Source organism: Phyllostomus hastatus, unplaced genomic scaffold, assembly GCF_019186645.2.
Source record: "Phyllostomus hastatus isolate PE091 unplaced genomic scaffold, TTU_PhHast_1.1 phas_contig_86, whole genome shotgun sequence".
Classification (NCBI taxonomy): domain Eukaryota; kingdom Metazoa; phylum Chordata; class Mammalia; order Chiroptera; family Phyllostomidae; genus Phyllostomus; species Phyllostomus hastatus.
Window position 1 is genome coordinate 5,784,383 of NW_025333977.1, and position 21,046 is coordinate 5,805,428.

The following is a 21,046-nucleotide window of genomic DNA, read 5'->3' on the forward strand; positions in this document are numbered from 1 at the left end:
AAGAAGTAATATATAATTCACTTGGATTAACTTCATTTTATAATTCTTATTCTTCATTTCAATGCAAAAGAGATTCTTGCCATATATCATGCCTATAATTGGAACTATTTTCTCAACATTGTTAACTTTTGAAAGGCAAAATGCTATTTTTCTGGGATTATTAATAATACAACATATCCAATTCTATTGTTAAGTTCATTTGGCATTAAGTATTCATTAGAATATTAATTAAAAATTTCAAACTGGGGTAAATGATTAAAGTTTATTCTTCTTTCTAAATATATATATAGATAGATGATAGATATTAAATCACAAAGGTTCACATGATAATTCAGCTGTACATTTTTATTGGTATTAATACTTGGCACAAAATCTCACTTGAACAATGTTTTTAATATATATATTCTTATTAGTTTATCTGACTCATTTGAAATGAATAATTACACAATTTCCCCATATACTGCATTCTCTAAGCATTGAAACCCTAAGAAACTGAAACCCTAATATTTGCTGATCCTTAGATGTATGTTTCACTTTAGTTCTATCATTTAAATCAGTGATTTCTCATTACATAAAATTTTATATATGCCATATTTTAACCCATTTTTAACACATTTATTGGACCTAGTTTTTATGCTGAAAACCTTCCTGGGCACTAGAACTACTCAGATGACTAACACAACTTTGTTAACAGGCTAAACATTTTTTAAAAAATATTTTATCTATTCATTTTTAGAGAGAAGGGAAGGGAAGTAGAAAGAGAGGGAGAGAAACATTAATGTGTGGCTGCCTCTTATGCGTCCTGTACTGGGGACCTGGCCTACAAACCGGGCATGTGCTCTACTGGGAATAGAACCAGCAATCCTTTGGTTCACAGGCCTGGCCTCAATCCCCTGAGCTACACTAGCTAGGGCATAAACATTTAATAGAATCGATACATAAACCATTAATTATGATAAAATATTATAAAGTATGCCCTGGCTGGTGTAGCTTAGTGGATTGAGCACAGGCTGCGAACCAAAGCACCGCAGGTTCAATTCGCAGTCAGGGCACATGCCTGGGTTGCAGGCCATGACCCCCCAGCAACCACACATTGATGTTTCTCTCTCTCTTTCTCCCTCTCTTCCCTCTCTAAAAATAAATAAATAAATATTATTAAGTCTGAATTGTATATAAACACAAATTGCTGTGGATACATAGTAGAGAAGAGAATTGAGTCTATCTATAAAGGAAGAAATAGGGAAGGCACCAATCAAGATTCAATCTGAGACAGCAACAACACAACCTTTGTGTCATCTCTTCTCTTTTCTTGTCCTCCAAGCTGACGCAGACATGTAGTCTCAGACTGGGTCCCACACATGCTCCACTCGAATACGGCATGCAAGATACAACGTCTCGGTCACCTACAGAGTGAGAAGCATGAGAAGTGTGGCTTGAAAGTACTTAAATACTAGAACAGATGAAGGCTAATTGTGCCAGCCATTGCACAAGATATTTAAGTTTGATGTCAGGGAAATTTGTGAAATTTTTTGGGAAACTAGATTGTAAAATGTATCATTATTAGACAATAGAAAAGAAAGACAATATAAATATCAGTGGTTGGTGTCTTGTAAGTAATATGATATGGGGCAGACCCTTTAGAATGACGCAGTAGGGTAAGCTGCATTATCAGGAACCATGGCACACAACCACATTCAGAGGCTGAACGAACTGTTAAGGCCCACGTAAAGAAAGGGCAACTGGCCTCTTGAAATTGTAAGAAACCTGATTTTATTCTGGAGTCATTAGAGGCTGCTAAACACATATAAGAATTTTTATTACATGATATATATTTTAGTTTTATTATATGAGATTACTAATACATAGAAATTCAAGAGCAAAACAAAGAGGGAATGAAATATGTTCCAAATTTTAAAGTTAAATACATTTGCTGTTACTTAGCAAATAATGATAAATAAATAGAAAAATTTTTTTCATCAGCGTTCTCTTATTTTAATCTCTTCTAATATAATTAAAAAGTAATTTTCTGGTTGCTTTGTATCTTTTTTTGAAGTAAAAGGACTAGTGAATAAGTCAGTGATGACTGGGTATCCCTCTTTCTTAATATTTTAAAAGCATGTGGAAGAGTGAAAAATGCATTTAAAACAAATTTTTCTTTTATTTGCATTTAAGTAGAATGGATCTGTTGATTTGCGAGATAATCATGTAAAAGAAATGTTCCTGAAAAAATATATTAAAGTTTTGGTAATCTGGTAGAAATGGATTTATTATAAAAAAGCTCCAGACTAAGAGTCAAGACTCCTGGGTTTGAAGCCAGAATCAATCATTGGTTAGTGACGCCACTCACATTGAATGCTCATGATTAGTAAAGTAAAAACTCCTAATTGAATAAGTTTTTGTGTGTTTTTTTGGTAAATGAATGGTTTCAGAGTTCACAATCCAAAGACTATTTTCATTCAGATAGTGTTTCAGAAGACTGAGAAGGATCTGAAAAAGAAATAAATCTTTAATAATTGAGTTCAGAAACCATAACAGGTTGCAGGATATAAATTTTGTGCATTTGGTCTTCCCGGTGCTCATAAAATAGCACCATATAGATGGTCTCTGGGTCCTGCCTGCTTTCTAAGGTCATTCCTAATCATAGATTAAGCATGGATCATAAGTTAATGAAAGCAGTTGCCGTCAGCTGGAAGTTATTTTCAGGTACATGTTTAATGTGAATTACTCTTTAATCTCGTAATGCAATTATTATTATCTTTTTTCTCTTTTTTCAATTGTTATTTTCTGAACCTCCTTATTGGTAAATAGATAAATGTTTTTCCTTTACAGCACTAAGGAAATATGAATACTAAGGTATTATTACTAAGGCTTTTATATTGAAAGGTAATACAGAGATGTCTAGCAAATACTTTTCCAAATAATTGTGGAAATACCATCAGTATTAACTCACTCATGGTATATTTTAGTTTCCTATTTTTTCTTAAAATATTAACAGAAAAATATTAGAGATAAAATGGTCCCTTTTACTTGTATCTCCAGAACTATTGCATCACTTTAGAACCAGAAACAAGTTTTGTTAATAATTTTGTCACATAGCACTTTAGCTCTTATTTTTATATTGAATTATCAAATACCTAGAAACAGACAAACACAAGTAGAATTTTGGTATACTATATTTGGTATATTTTATGTCTTACAAATTAGAGGGAGAAAAATGGATTCTACATGAAGTCACATTGGGACAACAATCCTACTGGTGGGATAGTATGTAAGTCACTGTTAATAGCCATTAACTTGAACTACATTGTAAATATATATTTGAAACAGAAAACTTTATTTTGAACTTTAAAATGATTCAAAACTAATAGTAAAAGTAAAGAAACTAAACAATGTAACTTATTTCTGCATTTGTAGATGTAACATTTTCTTAAACAATTCAAGAAAAGCAAAATTCAACACTTCATAAATGTGATTGTACAGAAATTTAGAACAATATGATTTTCAACATTAGTTTTATTAAAAATAAGAAAAAAGAAATGATGATAAGGAAATCATGTGAAACTGTATCTTCTGATAATTTAATGACATCTTTACATAGAATAAAGCTTTTTTCCCATTATGTAGTAGAAAGCACTGTCGAATTCACAGTGGGAAATGGAACAGAGGAAGTAAATGCTTTCTTTGGTTTAGATTCCTACTTACATAATCACTGATTAAAGGCTTAATTCTTTCAGATATTTTTATATTCTTATTTTTCTACCTCTTCACCCAGGTCTCATGAATTTATTTAGAACCCTCTAACTGTTCTTTTATGAATAAATTAAGAACTATATTGTCAAGCTATAGAAATGTACATTCAAAAATGTTAATTTCATCTACTAATGTATGTGCCTATCTACCATATTTATCTATCTACCGATCATCATCACCATCTACCTTAGTAATCTACAAATAAAGAGCAAACCAACTTCTGTAGGACAGGTAGAGCAAATATGGTGAAGACAAACATGATATAATATTTTTAAACCACCATTGTTAAATAGAGGCAATTGATCTCCTAGTTTTCATTCTGCTCTTTCCCATTTCTCATGGTTTTCATTTCTGGTCTACTATTGTCAATACTAGATATCAATACAACATTAATTTGAATTATGAATAAATCTAGCACTGTTTATTTTCATAATTCTTAATCAACTGAATTTATTATCCAAAATATACAAAAGGAAACCATGAATAGGGTTGATTTTTTTCAACTGTGATAAATGTTAAAAATATTGTCATTAATATTGTCATTTTGTCATTTGTATAACTTTTTATTACTATTTATTTTGGGGGACTCCTGATGAAAAGGCCCTAATTTGCCTTTAAATTTTTGATCATATTAATTAATGTTTTAAACATATCACATAATAATAACCTATTTATACCTTTTCTACTTTAGCTAGTATTAGCAGAAATATGATTTGAGTAAATAATAAAGGTAAATAAACATAAGCAGCATCACTAATAGCACCTATGGTTAAAATAATCCTAATAATATCACTAATAATCCACAGAAAGTTGAAGGCGAAAGAGAGGCATGTTTCATATCATGTATAAGATACTTAATCATCAAATTTCTACCAATACAATAGAAATCCACCAATGCTGATATTTCGACTAATTAATTTTTAATACATTCCAATATTAATTATTGGCACTTGGAATGGATAATATTAAGCATTTGGAGATATGCCAATGGAAATCATAGAGTGAATTCTGCATTTAATAAGAATGGATAATAAGGGTGACTTTTATTACACAATAGTTTTGCAGAACATCCCTCACATATTCAAACAAGAAAATGAAGAGAAAAGAACAACTCTAATAACATCTTTTTAAACATTGACAGATATAATAAGTTATTTTCTTTGAGATGAAACTCACAGGTTTTATAAAATTTGCTTAAGAGAACAGTCAACTAATTGTGCAATATAAATAGCAATACACAAAGCAAACAAAACTGTTATCTCCAAAACTGCTAACACATGTCTGATTTTCAGAGCTTTATAAATTTCAAAGTCATGTTTTGCCTTAAAGATACGATCAAATATATTTTCACAGAAAAAGTAACAAGTTTTTGTACTGTGAATACATATAGAATGGCTTAATCATTTAAGGCAAATAATGATCCTAATCCATTAGCTTAAAATCGACATATAGTTGTGTCTCAGATTGCAAAGATTCTGTGTAAGTCTATATTTCCTTTCCTTTTCAGCTGGAATTTTAATGAATTCTCACATGCCAAGTGTGGGCCAACATAGCCATTTGAAATTTCTAGAATTTTCATAATTAAATCCTGTCTCTATTTCTTGCTCACTCTTTTCTACGGCCACCAATAATCAGCCAGAATGTTGACTGGGGCAGGGCAGGGGTTTTGGGAATCCTTCATGGCAGAGGTATTCATAGCCAGTCAGAGTGCAAGGAGAGAGCTTAACAGTCTAAAGAAAGCTGTCTGAAATCCAAGTCCTGCATTAGTCCAGGTCTTACTGGAACTTCACTAAGCATTTCCTCAAAAGTGGCAGGGAACTATTCCTTATCCAATATGATTTAAAAAGCTTGGCATTTCCAGTGAGGAAGAAATATGTTTCCCACTTGAGACATATAATCTTTTCTTTTTAAAATGTTTCTAAGAACATGACCTGGATAACTGGACAGATAGTTCTCCAGAGACTATCAATTATCCCAGGAAGAAACATATGGAGGAGAGTAGTACTGGGAAAATAAAGAAAACTTACATTCAGCTTGAAACTTACTTTTTTGATAGTGACAAATGTTATCACAATGAGGAAAAATACTGATATTCTCTTAACATCAAATTTTCACCCCTGTCTATCAACGGAGAATAGGATAAATTACATAAACTCTCTAACATCATAAGTTATCAGAATTTGGAAGACTGCTCTACTTCTATGAGATTCAGATTCCCATAAACCCAACATATTACTTTTTTCAGAGTGTATTAGATACAAATGTGGAAATATCTACACTTCTCATAGAATAAACTGTAAATACCTGAACACATAGCTGCTGGATTTCTTCATTCCTAAATGAACTTTCAAGTTCTTTTGGAAATGATTTTCTCATTCTGGAAGCCACACCATTAGTTGCACAAAGATGCTGATTCAGTACTGTCTGTAGTTTCAGTGAAATTCACCACATAGGAGTACCATGCCATCTATGCAACAGACCAACAACTAAACCATTAATAGTCTATAAGGTATACTCTAGTCTAAGTAATGGGAAGGATACCAGGTTTTAAGTCATAAAGCAATGATTCGTGTTTTTTTGTGGCATGTATTTCAATGTGAGAATCTAATGAAGGTATAGATGTCTTATTAAAATATGTGCTTTTCTATATTTATGTATAATTTGCCTTAAAATTCCAATTTGAAGATATCTCTGAAGCCTACTGACAATAACAAAAAAACTTTCCCACAAGGCACATAGTCTCATAACTATTCCAGATTTGATTATTAAAATGGAAACCAGGGTTACTCATTTTACTAATTCTTTTAAAATGTGACTTTGAAACCAGCCCCTGTTAATCTTATGCTATGGTCATAGGAGTACTGTGAAAATGCTAATGACTATAAATGCTTAAAGAACTTTAGAAAGTACCATTCTGACCTGTTCTATAACAAATTAGACTTTTACTTCTCTAGAGTCCACTATGGTTCTAGTATTACAGCATTAGAATTATACTAGGAAAATCATTATATATGTAAAATAGACATAATTACTCCAATATTACATATATTAATCAGCAACTAATTTACATAAACAATCCCCCAAAAGATAAATTTATATTTTATCCTCTTCTTGACAAAGCCACATACAAAAGTTTAAGAACCATGCCCTAATGTAATTAAAACAATATTACATAATATGTGTTGAAATAATTTGCTAGGGCCAAGATGGCCCTCCTGCCTGAAGTCTCATGTCCAAATAGTCAAACTTAGATAATTTGTCTGCCCCTACAAATGGTCCATTTGACTAGAAATACAGGATATCCACTCAGCCAATCCTCAATTGTCAAGTCAACACAGCCTTTTGCCCCAAAAAAGGGTGACTGTGTGGTCCCAGCCAACCAGATACTTTCTGCCTGTCTCTTCCTTATTTACCTTTTATCCTATAAAAGCATTCTTCCTTCTGTCCCATTTTACAGACATCCAAAAGAAAGCTTTCCACTTTATGACGTTTTAAAGTGTGTGTGTGGTAGCTGTGTGTGTATGTTTCATATATGTGTGTGTGTAAATATAATATGTTGGGAGTATGGAATGAGTGGCAGCCATTAGAAGTCTCACAAAGCTTTGAGATAAGTCTGTAGTATAAACTGCTCAGGGATTTGGGATGTCATTAAGGTGTCTGCCACCACAAGGAAATTTCATGAAAGGAATAATAGATAAATTACTAATGGGAATCTCAAAAACCAGAGCCACAATATTGGTGGGCACAGGTTGAGCCCTTAACTATGTTAGAGCATTTGCCACCTAACTCTGGGGTTCCTGTCCTCAGATGAGGTGATCACTGAACGGCTTTGTTTCACACGAGGTAACCCACTAACCTCAAGGAAGTTTCCATACAATCAGATACATAGTAAAATATTGCAAAACCCCCAACCCAAGAACATATGCCTCTTAGGTATTAATTTACCTCTGAGAGGGCCCAGACTCAGCTAAAAAAAAAGAAAAGAGATCCTCAAATTTCAAAGAATTCAGTAAGTTATCTTCCAGTATATCTGCTTACTTTATTTTTAATAACTGGCCCTAGGGAATACAGACATCCACAAAAATTGAAAAAATCTCACTAAAACAACTTAGAATTATGCTCACCATTATGGGGATATTCAAATTAAACAAGGTTGTTCATTTAAGAAGTGCACTTGAAAGCAAGGGTTCCCAAATCAAGCAAATGAAGTAAGACATCTACTATCATTGGTATGCAGAAGCCTGCAAAAGGTTTTGAGATGCCAAAATAGCTTCATTGAAAGATTTGTTGCAAAAGACTAATGAAAATTAAAGAGACAGAAGCTACCCAAAAGAAGTCTGTAAGACTGATGTGACCACTAGTACTTTCCTGTTCTCTAAGGTGTCTGTGTGTCCAGCAAGGGTTAAGAAAGGTTTATAGGTAGTAAAATCTCTTAACTTATGAGTTTACAAACATAAAATTTAAGACTAATAACTCCAAAATTATTGATATTAGCACTAGATTTGAGGTATTTACACTTTTATCTCATTAGCCCTTTTGTATGTAAAGTTTCATAACTCAAATTGCTAATGGTTTTTTCCTTTAAAAATAAAATTCACAAGTCAGATAATGAAAATCCTCATTTCACTGACATAAAAAGTGAGAAGATTTTATAATCTTTTAATATTTTACTTCAATTTGTTTTGTTTCCCTTAAATATAATATGGAAAATTCCCTATGTTGGTACTCATAAAATTAATAGAAAATTTCCAGCTTCCTTTTTTTATTTTATTTTTATTGTGTGTGCCATTATAGTTTTGTGTGCTTTTTCTCCCTTTCCCCACCTCTATCCAGCCTCACCTTCCCCACTCCCCAAGCCAATCCCCATATTGTTGTCCATGTTCTGTCCATTGTTATGCATAAATGTTCTTTGGTTAAACCATTCACTATCATTCATCCTGCCTCCCCACCTTTCCAGAAGCTCTAGGTCTGTTTTATATATCTAAGCTTCTGTTCTTATCTTGTTCAATGGTTTATTGTATTCATTAGATTCCACACATAAGTGAGATTGTGTGGTATTTTTCTTTCACTGATGGGCTTAATTCACTTACCCTATTTTTCTGCAGGTCCATCCATGCCATTGCAAAATGTAAGAGTTTCTTCTTACTTACTATTGTGTAATATTCCATTGTGTAAATGTACCACAAATTTTTATCCATTCATCTACTGATGAGCACTTAGGTTGTTTCCAAATCTTGGTTATTGTAAATAGTACTGCTATAAACATAGGGGTGCATATGTTTTTGTACTGGTGTTTTGGGAACCTTTGGGTATATTCCCAGAAGTGGAATCACTGGGTCAAAAGGAGGTCCCTGTTTAACTTTGTAAGGATACTCCATATTGTTTTCCATAGTGGCTGCACCAGACTGCATTCCTACCAAAGAGATCGAAGAAAATAAAAACAAGGGGAAACTTGTACCATGCTCATGGATTGGAAGAATTAACATCATTCAAATGGCTATTCTACCAAAAGCAATTTATACATTCAGCACAATTCCTATTAAAATAGCAGTGGCATACTTCACAGAACTGGAACAAATAATCTAAAAACATATATGGAGCCTCCAAAAAGACCCCCAAGTAGACTCAGCAATCTCATGAAAGAAGAACAAAGCTGGAGGAATCACAAATCCTGATATTAAACTATACTATCAGCCCACTGTAATAAAAATAGCCATGTATTGGTACAAGATCAGACAAATAGACCAAAGGAAGAGAACAGAGAGCTCAGGAATAACCCCAGGCCTGTATGAGCAATTGATATTTGACAAAAGTGGCAAGAGCATACAAAGGAGCAAAGACAATTGATGCATGGGTCCCTGGCCAGCAGTGACCACAGAACGCTGTGGATGGCTCGATGAAAACACTCAAGAAAAAACATGCACAGAGACAAACTAGTTTCTGTGGGGAAGTAGGGACAAAATGGCCACCCACCCTAGTGGGGAGCACACCGATTTATGGTCCATACCTGCTCTTATTGGGCTCATTTTGCATAATAATTCAGGTAAAGTACAGTACTCATTAGGGGAAGTAAGGAACTATAGAAAACAAGGAACTCTGCTGGTCTATTTTAAGTCGGGGTCGAAGAGCTGTAAGACTTTGAGGAACAAACTAACTTCCTCCTTGGACCCCTCTCATTCAACTGAGAGCATTCTAAACAAAGAAGGTTTCACAGTAATTTACATGTTCTTTCTTAGGCCCGATCACCCGGGGAATCCGCCCTTTTCAGCACAGAGCTGCACCACCCTGTCATTGTTTCAGGCTTAGGTGGAGCAAGGGAACTAAGGCAACCAAGAGATAAGGAGATTTTCTCCCAGATGATGAGAACTCAAGCTATGTCAAAGCCGAGGAGCGAGGGTCCATCACCCCCCCTTTTGCTGCAGCCCCCCAAGTCCTTCTTTTGGGGGGCCTCCCAAAGTGATCGTGCCTGTCTTAGGTCGTTCCCCCCGTGGGGAATCTTACCCATCTTTGGCTAACCGACCAAGCTTTTTGGGGTTCAGTTATGAGTAAAACAGCAGAAGCAGCATTCCTGCCAGGAAGATAAGCTTTTGTCTCCTTGCTGGCTTACGGTTCCAAGGGCGTTCCCTTAGCCTTAGCCTAGGCGGGGGTTTCAGCTTCTGATACCAGTCAGGGCGGTTCCCAACAGACAATCTCTTCAGCAAATGAGGTTGGGACAACTGGACTGGTACATGCATAAAAGTGAAACTAGACCACCAACTTACACCATGCACAAAATAAGCTCAAAATGGATAAAAGACTTAAATGTAAATCATGGAACCATAAAAATTTCACAAGAAAACACAGGGAGTATAATCTCAGGCATTCAATGTAGAAATATTTTTGCCAATGTATCTCCTAAGGCACTGGAAACAAAACAGAAAATAAGCAAATGGCACTACATCAAATTAAAAACCTTCTGCACAGCTAAAGAAACCATCAGCAAGATGAATAGGGAACCCACTGTATGGGAGAAAATCTCTAGTTTTCTGATCTTCATCCATACCTAATATTCTGAGAGAATGATTTGTAGTGATTTCAAGCAATTTATTCCCTGCACAATATTCAATATCATACAGGGAGATACACTGAGTGATTCTATGATTTATTTTTTCTTCGATATTCCTTGCTCTAAAATAGAACATCAATATGTTTCTCAGGCAGGCCAACTCAGCATGATTTTGTTTTTTCTTTAATCCGTTATTTGGATTTTAAATTTGTAACAAATCTGTGTGGCCAAAAAAAATATATTTCAAAACATTAACAATGATTTTTCTCCAGTATTTACTTTTCTTTTTTGATCTTCATTTGGCTATTCTGAGGTTCCTATCTCAGAGAAATGAAGTCACAGCAGAAATTAGAGGAGAGGAAAAACCAGGTGTTGGTTGGAGTTTACTCTTCAGGGGCCTCGAGTCTTATAAAAGAAAAATAACAACAACACATTTTTTAAAAAAGTGAGGAAAGGCAAATGTCAATAAGAGCAAGGCTTCACTCTGAGCTCTCTCACCTCTCACCAGCTCCTCTACACACCGGGGGAGAAGAAAGGATGACTCGGAAAAGCAGCGGACTGGGAAAGAGGCACAGAGAGGGCATGTGGACATATGGCCTTGGGGAGGTGGTGCTTTCCTGAACCCCTTCCTGACCTGGAATGACTCCACAGAGGGGCAGGGGCCACTGAAAGCTGTCAGACTAAAGGAGTTTAACAAGGTCATTAAACATCAGGAACAGCATCTTTGTAAGAGTTACTATAGTATTAAAAATGAGTCCCAGAATAAGAGAAAAAAATGAAGATCTATGGATTTGGACCACTATTTAATAAAAAAGTTTCTTCTTTCTTTTTTTAAAAATTAATTTAAGTTAAAAAATTAGAGTTTAAGGGTCAACCAGTGCAACCACCTATTTCTTTCATTTTTTTCTAAGCTTGATTTTGAATAATTGTAATGGGAATGTAATTGTAATATCTTGGGTCTTAATTTTATAAAATAACATTTTTTCATATTAACTGCATGTAACAAGTATTTTCATTATACCTAAACTAGACACTAAATTTTCTATAAGAAATCTTAAATTTTCTATTTACATAAAAATGATGATAATGATACCAATATTCTTGTATACACTTACCTAGTCACTTATCAATCTGAACTTAACCAGCAATTTCTTAAGTGTGTCTTGTTCCATTTGGAATTACTGGTAAATCTGAAAGCACGTAAGGACTTACTCTGTAGCTTCTACATGCCGATGACTGGCCCACTCACTTAACCTTAAATTCCCATCATCCTCTTGGACTGCTCTGTCTCTTCCCCTCAAGGAAGGTGGAACTGCTGAGAACACAGAGTTCGAACTGCTTTAATATCATAACAACGTGCTTTGTAGCTGAATCAGGAATCTCATGTCTTCTCACAGTATCCATGAATCTCTGGCAGGCTAACTTGTTAATTTACATGTGTCTTAAAACACCAGCTGCTTAAAACTTCTTGACACTAAATATATCAACATTTCAGCTAATACCAATGTTCTTATTTCTCTCTGAGGACCACTCTCCCTATCATTTTGTCAGTAAATTCTGCAGGTGAAAAAATTCTATTCAGCTAAATAAAGAATATATGACTCAGATGAGAACATTCAGAGCATTAGATTTTATTTAGCATAGAGATTCAGTTAATGATAGAATTATGACACAATTTGAACTATTGAGAGTGAGATTTAAGACTTTTTGTTCAAATACTTTGAAATTATATAATCTATTCTATTAGGCCCATATTAATAATGGTTATTATAAAGCATCCTAATATCCTGTGCATATATTTCTTTGCCTATAAAATGAGGATAATATAAATTTCTACTTCATGGGATAATTGCAAAGATGAAATGAGTTAATTCATATAAATTCCTGATAGGAGTGCCTGGCACATTAGAAGCATTTGCAGATTAACTGTTGCAATTATAATTGTACTTCTGAAAATGTAAGCCAAGACTAGTTGGCAACCACCATGTTACCACATGGATCTTGACAATGAACCTAAAACTGAGTAGAACTAGAAAAGGATTTGTCCTGGGGAAATTATTCGAATCTCAGATTTTATTTCTGCTGGAAGCTCGTGAATTGTGAATTATGTATACCAATAAATACCCCCACCCACTTTATTTTCAAAGCATTTTGCTGAGATTTTTCTGTCACTTTCATTTAAAAATAATATTTGATACTATGGAATAAAATGAAAATAACCATCCTTACAATTCAGAATGAACTGAGGAAAAGCAGAGTGAATAAAAGTAAGACCCCTGAATCCCAGTCTGAAACAATAAAACAGATGTCTAACTGCTCTGACTTGCATGTGAGAGGTAATAGCATGTATCATTCATCCTTCCTGCCTAGCAAACATTTCCAAAATCTACGTGGCTTACAATAACACTTATTTCTTGCTCACATTACAGATTGATGATGAAAGTTGAGATTTTGTTTGAGTTTAACTCAAATTGTCTCTATTTCAGGACTTAAGCTAAAGGAGCAGCTCTTAAGAGGATCAATCACACCCTTTCTGTGGCAAAGAACAAAACAGAGAGAGTTAGTTGAACCATACAACAGTTCATAACTATGGCATAAAGCTTACTTGTTCAAATCTCGTGCTAATCTCAAAGCAAGTCACAATGCTGAGACCTCATCAGTGGGATAGTAGAGTAAAATCTTCACCAAAAGCACAGACAAGCCATTTGGCAGTGGTAGCGTGTACAACCATCTACAGAGCTATAGGGAGTGAATGTCTGAATGCAATTATAAATGGAACATTAAAGCACTTGTTAGAAAAAAATATTTGGGGTGTAATGCTTTTTATTTTCAGTTTCAATCACATTTATGGAAGACATATCAGACTTAAACTACCTTGTTTAAAAGCAGATGTGTTTGATAGGAAGTCCTTTCCACCTATTGCCTATAATTTGAAATAGATGATAGCAGGATTTTCTAAATGGAGATTAGGGAAGTGTGAAACTGGAGATAGATTGGAAACTAGGAGAAATTTTTTCTTCTTTGTGCTTTGATACTTCTCTTTTAAATGTACTTTCAATGTAAAAAAAAAGGACAGTTTTATCTGTTTTAAAGAGGCAGCTATTAAGCAAGGGCCAGACTGCCAGGGGTTGATGCCAGGGGAGACCTAGCTATGATTAATCTAATGCAAATAGTTATTGAGTATTTAACATGTGTTAGGCAGTGCACAATTCTATACACTTTATATGCATTAAATAATATATTCAGTGTTGCAACTTCATAAGGTAGGCATTATTAATATCCTCCTTGTATTGATAAGGAAAAGTAGATACAGCTTATTTAAGTAATTTGCTTATGTGTAGCCAGTTTACAACTGGTGGAGCTGGGTTTCAAGCCTAACAGGCTGACCTCTAACCTAAATTATTAACCAGTGAATACACTACTAACTTTCAAGATGAACTATTATATGTGTCAACAACCTATTGCTGTGTTTCTGAAATCTTCCAGCTGTTACTAGATTCACATATTATACCATTACTTTATAAGAAAATTTGTAAAATAAAGAACTCAAACAAAAAACTGAGTAATCATTTTTCCCCAAACCTTCATTGTAGATGTTAAGAAGACCTACATCTGTGCCCATTCCCCACCTCCTGGCTTCATACTACAATCAGCAGGTTCAAGGAGATACTAGGAGCTCAAGAGAGATGACCTTACTCTGGCTTCCACACTTTCATGTGCAGAAGTCAGGGGAGTCTTACTGAGTCATTCTCCTAAGAGCCAACTCTCTCCCTCACACTATAACTGGTGGGAATGGATAAGGCTCTGGAACTCAACCTGCTTCTGGAAAAGTCCCACCATCACTAGTTCTCAGGGACTCTTTCTATCAATACAGGCATGCCTCATCTTATTGTGCTTCCCTTTGTGCTTCACTGATATATATTTTGTAAATTGAAGGTAAGACACTCTACCAGCAAAAAGATTGACTCACTTTATTGCAATACTTGCTTTATTGCAATGGTCTGGAACCACACCTGACATATGTCTCAGGTACACCTGTATTTGCTTAGGACTGTCAGGATTATTCACAATATTCTCACTGTTCCAGTTTCTTTTAGTCAATGTAAGAAATGTAGTAGTTTTAGCAATCCATGATCCTTTGAAGTTAGACCCACATGATTTTTTTTTTTACCCTCTGGACTGGATCAACACCTTAAAAGTCTCCAGCGTGAGCTCTGAAACTCATATTCGGTCTTTAGCAAAATCTTCTTGCCTGTTATCCCTCCAGTCCATTCTTCCATTTCTATGTTTCCCTATGAAATTAAACTTCTCAATAACCACCACTTTCAATTTCTCTCCTACAATGTTCTCCTGAACTCACTCCATTGAAGCATCTTACTCCCTACCCCATACATATCTTAGGGAAATTATGCTGGTCTAGATGAACTATACTTACTTAAACAATGCATACTTACATGATCAATTCTTAATCTTCAAATTACTTGACATATCAGTAATTTTTAATGCCACTCATCTTTGAAACCATTTTTTTTTCATTAGGCTTGTAGAGAATATAATCCTTTTTGTTCATTTTTTATTATATCTTCTAGACCTCTTTTGATGTTGCATTTTTCTCCACAAAATATTAGCCTTTGGATCTAATACAGTCATATGGTTTTAAATACTATCTGTATACTAATAATTCTCAAATATATGTATCTCTAGAACAGATATCACCCCTGAACTACAGACTTGTGTATACTGATTCTGAATCAACATCTCCATTTGGACTTCCAAAAGGCATCTAATAGCTGATATATTCAAAGTATCTTCCAAAAGAATCTGCTTGTGGATAATCTTTCCCATTCAGTTAATGGAAATTCCAATTCACTAAAAGTACTCTGAAATCATCCTTGAATCATTTTTCTTTTTTTCCTCCTGCATCCCTTATCCAGTATGTCACAAAGTGATATCAGTTCTAACTTCAAGTAGCAACCAGAATTTAAGACCTTCTCCAATTAAAGATACAATACCGCCTGCCTATAGTAAAGCCAAAGCCTCCTTACTTATCTCTCTGTTCTTACCCTTTCCAAAGGTCTATATATTCATGAGAGCAACCCAGTAAAATGCTCTTAAAATATTTGAATCATATTACTTCAATCCTTCCAGCAGCTTTACAATTAGCTCTGGATAAAAACCAGGGTCATTTAAATGGTTCCCCAAGCCGTGTATATTCAAGACTTCCATTATCTCAGTCATTCCCTGCAACTTCCTACCCTTTCATCTGATCCAGGCCCTTTGCAGTGATGGGACATTTTCTTGATACTTTCTATTTTACTGCCTGAATGTGTTTTAGTACCTCATCTGGGTTATTTCAAAAAATCTATTTACTGGGTAAAAAGAAAATGAAAATATTAGTTAACAAAGAGGTGGTATTCAGTGGGTAATAGTTTTCTTTTTCTTTTTCTTTTTCTTTTTGCTGAGCTTAAATATTGGAAGCCATGGAGCTGAGTCTGCTGGCAGCTATTTGACCAGTACATGTACCTGATAATAAACCACCTTAGAGAAATGTGGAGCTAAAGGTTACGAAGACAGGTTGTAAAGCTGCAATTTGAGCTCCTGTATTTACTACATTGTGAACATAGGTTATATTAATATTTATAGGTAGTATCACTTGGGCTGGATTTTTAAAGTTCCCATAATTAAAAAAGAATGCAAATTTAATATAAAATAAATATGTAAAACATATTTTCATGGAAAATATAATTTACATTATTTTTATGTTGATATTGACATTCACAGTAAACATCAAATAGAAGGTAACACTAGACAGAAAATGTTGTCATTCCTAGTTGGGAACTATTTGCAAAGGAAAGGTAAGTAAGTCTAGCTTCTTTCTGATGATTAAACAAAAATAATGTGTTAATTTTCCAACGTCATTCAAGGTAAGTACTCTGCCTTGTAAAATCAAAATGGAAAATCTTCAAAGTAATATAAGAACTGAATAGAAGAATAAAAACATAAATGAAGAAATGAGGAACTGAAACCTCTGGTGAATATGTAGTTATGTTTGGATTTCCTACCTCTCCAACAATGAGAACTTTTGCAAATGAATTATGGTTTCAAAAGTTAATATTAAATCTTAAAATGAGAGAAATTTGCTACATTCCAAGGACAAAACATAAATAAAGGAAAAACATAAAATAAGAATTCAAATTTTAGTTTGTCATTGAAGGTATATAATCAAAATATAAACTTGGAAAAAATGGTGGGGATTTAATATCCCCATAGAAACAAGATAAGCTCTCTAATTCAGGAGAGGCAGAGAATTACAGAAGAGAACACACAGTGCCAAGTATCTCAGTAGATTACACTATTCGTAAAAATAACCTAAAAATAGTGAAGACAAAATAACACATTAATTAGAAAAATAAAAAAGGACCTTTTCAGAAAGTATTAGAAGTTTACAAGAAATAAAAGATTATCTTTCAATACAAAGAATACTGAACTCAAAAAATAAAAGAGATACAGAGAAAGACAATGCCAAAAATGATGCATATGGAGAAGTATTGTATGATACTAATTTGTTGTGTAGCACACTAAATTAATTGTATAACATAGGTTAAAGACAGGTGAAAGTTAAATGACAATTTCTGATTTCAGAGATATCAGAAGAGCAAATACACAAGTAAATATTTTTAAAATTGTGTATTGATTTTGAGAAGAAAAAATGTTTACGAAATGTGCATAGTTTGAGCACACATGTTAAATGTTTCAAAACATTAATTCATTTATTTATATTTATTTGTTAATTTATTTCTGGTCCTAGCTGTAGATGGAATTGGGAGTGAAGGACATATAGGTTGCTTCCATTGCTTGGCTATTATTGGTAATACTGCAATAAATATAGGTGTGCTCAAGGTGTTAATTTATAAACATAGAAATAAAATGTAAACCATTTAAACAGGATAATGGAAAATTTGAGAGGACAACACCACTATATCATTCAAAGTCTCAGAATAGTTTGCAGTAATTAGTCTAAAATGATCAATAACTATATATATATATATATTTCCTTGGTTTAGATTTTTAAAATGTATTTATAAACATACTCCTTAAACATTAAACTATAGAAAAACTGTATATATGAGCATAAAAAATACTAACCAAACTCCAAAACTGACATGATTTTGCCAAAATATTAATATCAGACACAATAGATTATTTTATAAAAATGTTTATGAGAACTAAATAACCATTGTTTAATCATGACAAGTGAATATTACTAAAAAGATAACACTATAAATGGTTATACATTTCACGTAGCTTCTACACTGATGTGTGAAGCAGAAAATGAAACAGACAAACATAAAGAACATAGGATTTAAACAACATAGTACCAGCTTAATCTAGTCTTATGTAATCATACTTTTTCTAGGAGATATCATATCTTTAAAAATCCTAACCACTAATTATACTAAAGAACTAATTTTTAAGATACAAAATAAATATACAAAATAATTTATAGTCATATTTCTCTGGACATAAAAATAAAATAATATTAGAAAACATTACATAATATATTTAAAGAAATAAGCCAGTCTGAGAAAGATTAAGTACAATATGATTTCACTCATATGTGGAATCTAATGAACGACTTGAACTAACAAGCAAAATAGAGATGGACTCAGAGAGAAGGATGACAGAAAAGAGGGTAGAGGGATAAAGTAAAAAGAAGAAGGGCTCATAGTCATGAGCAACAGTGTGGTGATTGTGGGGGGAGTATAAGAAGAATAAATGGTAATGGACAAAAAATAAAATAAAATAAAATAAAATAAAATAAAATAAAATAAAATAAAAATTGAAAAAGGCATGTTGAACACACACACACACACACACACACACACACACACACACACACAATCTATACCGTTTCAAGAATTAGAAAATATAGATTTAACTATAACATGGTTAAAAAATTATCTCATTGCATATTATGAAATATTAAAAACTGAAAAGCATAAAAAATGCATTCCCTAACTATAATTTGCAGTCAATTCACTAAATGGATGGAAATTTATAACTTCAATGTTCAAGTTGGAGCCAGACATTTTCTGAATTACATTTTCCAGTTAAAAAGTTAAAAATGTGGGAAAAACAAATAATATAGCATGAATGAGACATTAAGAGAGAAAACCTCAGGCAAGGGTATTCGACATAAAATTGCAAATACACAAATAATGTTAGAAATAAAAAAGGGAAAAAAACTGTAAATAAGAAGAGATTAATGTATTAATCTTGGTCCAATATTCTAAGAAACGATTAGATTTTTAATCATACAGATATATTAATTTCTAAAATTGCTTATTTTTAAAAAATAACCCAGAATAACATAAAGACTGTAAAACAGAAAACGTAAAAATCCCATAGAAAAAAATACAATAAGAAACACCACCCCAAGGCAATGTAGGCAGTGAGTTTTATCAGCTCTGCCAGAGGCTCACATTGCACGTCTCACACAGTCTGTCTTACGAAATGGAGGAGGGCAGGCTACCAGAGCTTTCCTATCAATAATACATAAGGACTCAGAAACTACAACTTAACTCTATCTTGTTGAAATTTAGATATCTTAGATAAATATCTTACTAAATTCAAGTACATAAATTATCTTGTAGGTGTAATATAAATGCAACACATGTACTTCTACTGCCTATCTCCTGATCATTAGGACTCTTTCCAAACAAGTAATGAAATTTTATCATGAGAACATCTATTAATATAATTCACTGCATAAATTACAGAAGAAAATAATTATGGTTTCTTTTTTTTAAAGATTTTATTTATTTTTATTTTTAGAGAGGGAAGGGAGGGAGAAAGAGAGAGTGAGAGAAACATCAATGTGCTTTCAATAAATAAAAATGCTTTTGTTATTATTCTCATCTATAACAGATAAATTTTAGGCAAATTTAATTTTTTTTAAAACATTATATTAACTATAAAATAAATTCTACAAAAATTATAGTCAATGGAAAAATCTAGAAGCATTTCTTTTACAAATATCTAGAAAAAAATAATGCCTACTATAAAATATTTTATTTGAAAGTGTGATATAGTCTCTAGGCAGTCCAAAAGAAAAAGGAGGTAATAAAGACCAGTATGACTGAAAGAAATGAAGAAGGTGGGGTAGTAAAGAGTAAAGGGTGTCAAATATGTGGTATGGGAAGAAGATTTGACTTTGGATGGTGGGTGCACACTGCAGTATACATAGAATTGTATATTTTAAACTTACATAATTTTATTTTAAAAAGTCACCCCAATAAATTTAATTTAAATAAGAATAAAACAAAATTATTCTTATTGGCAAATATAAAACTCACACAGTTAACCCCTGCAGCCTCTACAGAAAACAGTTAAAGTAGGATATGAACGTTATTGGACTGATTATGTAAACTTTTAAAACAAACCATGTTGCATTTATATTGTGGACCTGTTTTGTGCTTTACTTTCTATTGTTGACTTAGCACAATCATCACTCAGCTGAAACCTTCATCTTTCCAGAAGACCCTTCCCTTTACTGTGTCATGTTAAAGTGCACAAATGAGAGGAGCTCACAGCTTTAGAAGCTACAACAAAGTGGTAGCTAGAAGCTTCAGATTGCCTAGACATGGGTTCCTGCTGGGCACCCCAGAATCAGCAGCATCTCAGGCTGCCCCTGTGGGTTTCCCAGGACCATGCCCATCAACCTCTCCATCCCCACTCTTACTCCAGAGCTTCAGGCTACCTTTGATTATGGTTGTTTTAAGACTACTTTTTAAGAGTAGTTTTAGGGTGACAGCAAAATTCAGAACAAGTTAGAGTATAAATTTTTTTTATTGATTCTCTGGTGTCAGCTCTTCCCATATTGCTGCCCTGTTTTCTATATTATAACTCATTTGCATATCATGTGATAGTGATTCCGTTTTTCTGTTTGACTAACACAGATACATAATAAAAGTATTTAAAAATGGTTTGGAAAGATATATTCCAACATCAAGATGTTGGTTATTGTAAGGCAAAGGGGAACAGAATGATATTAGCCAGGGATGAACAGGTAAATTTCAACTGAGTCACTTTTATTTTATTCTAGGAAATAGAATCTTCAGAAAGTATAAACAATGAACTAAGTTATTAAACCTCAATTACATTAGGCAAATCAGTGTGTGTTAAAACATTTTATACATTTTTCCAGATTTTTAAAATATTCCTTTTTTTTTAACTCATGCTGCTTTTTTA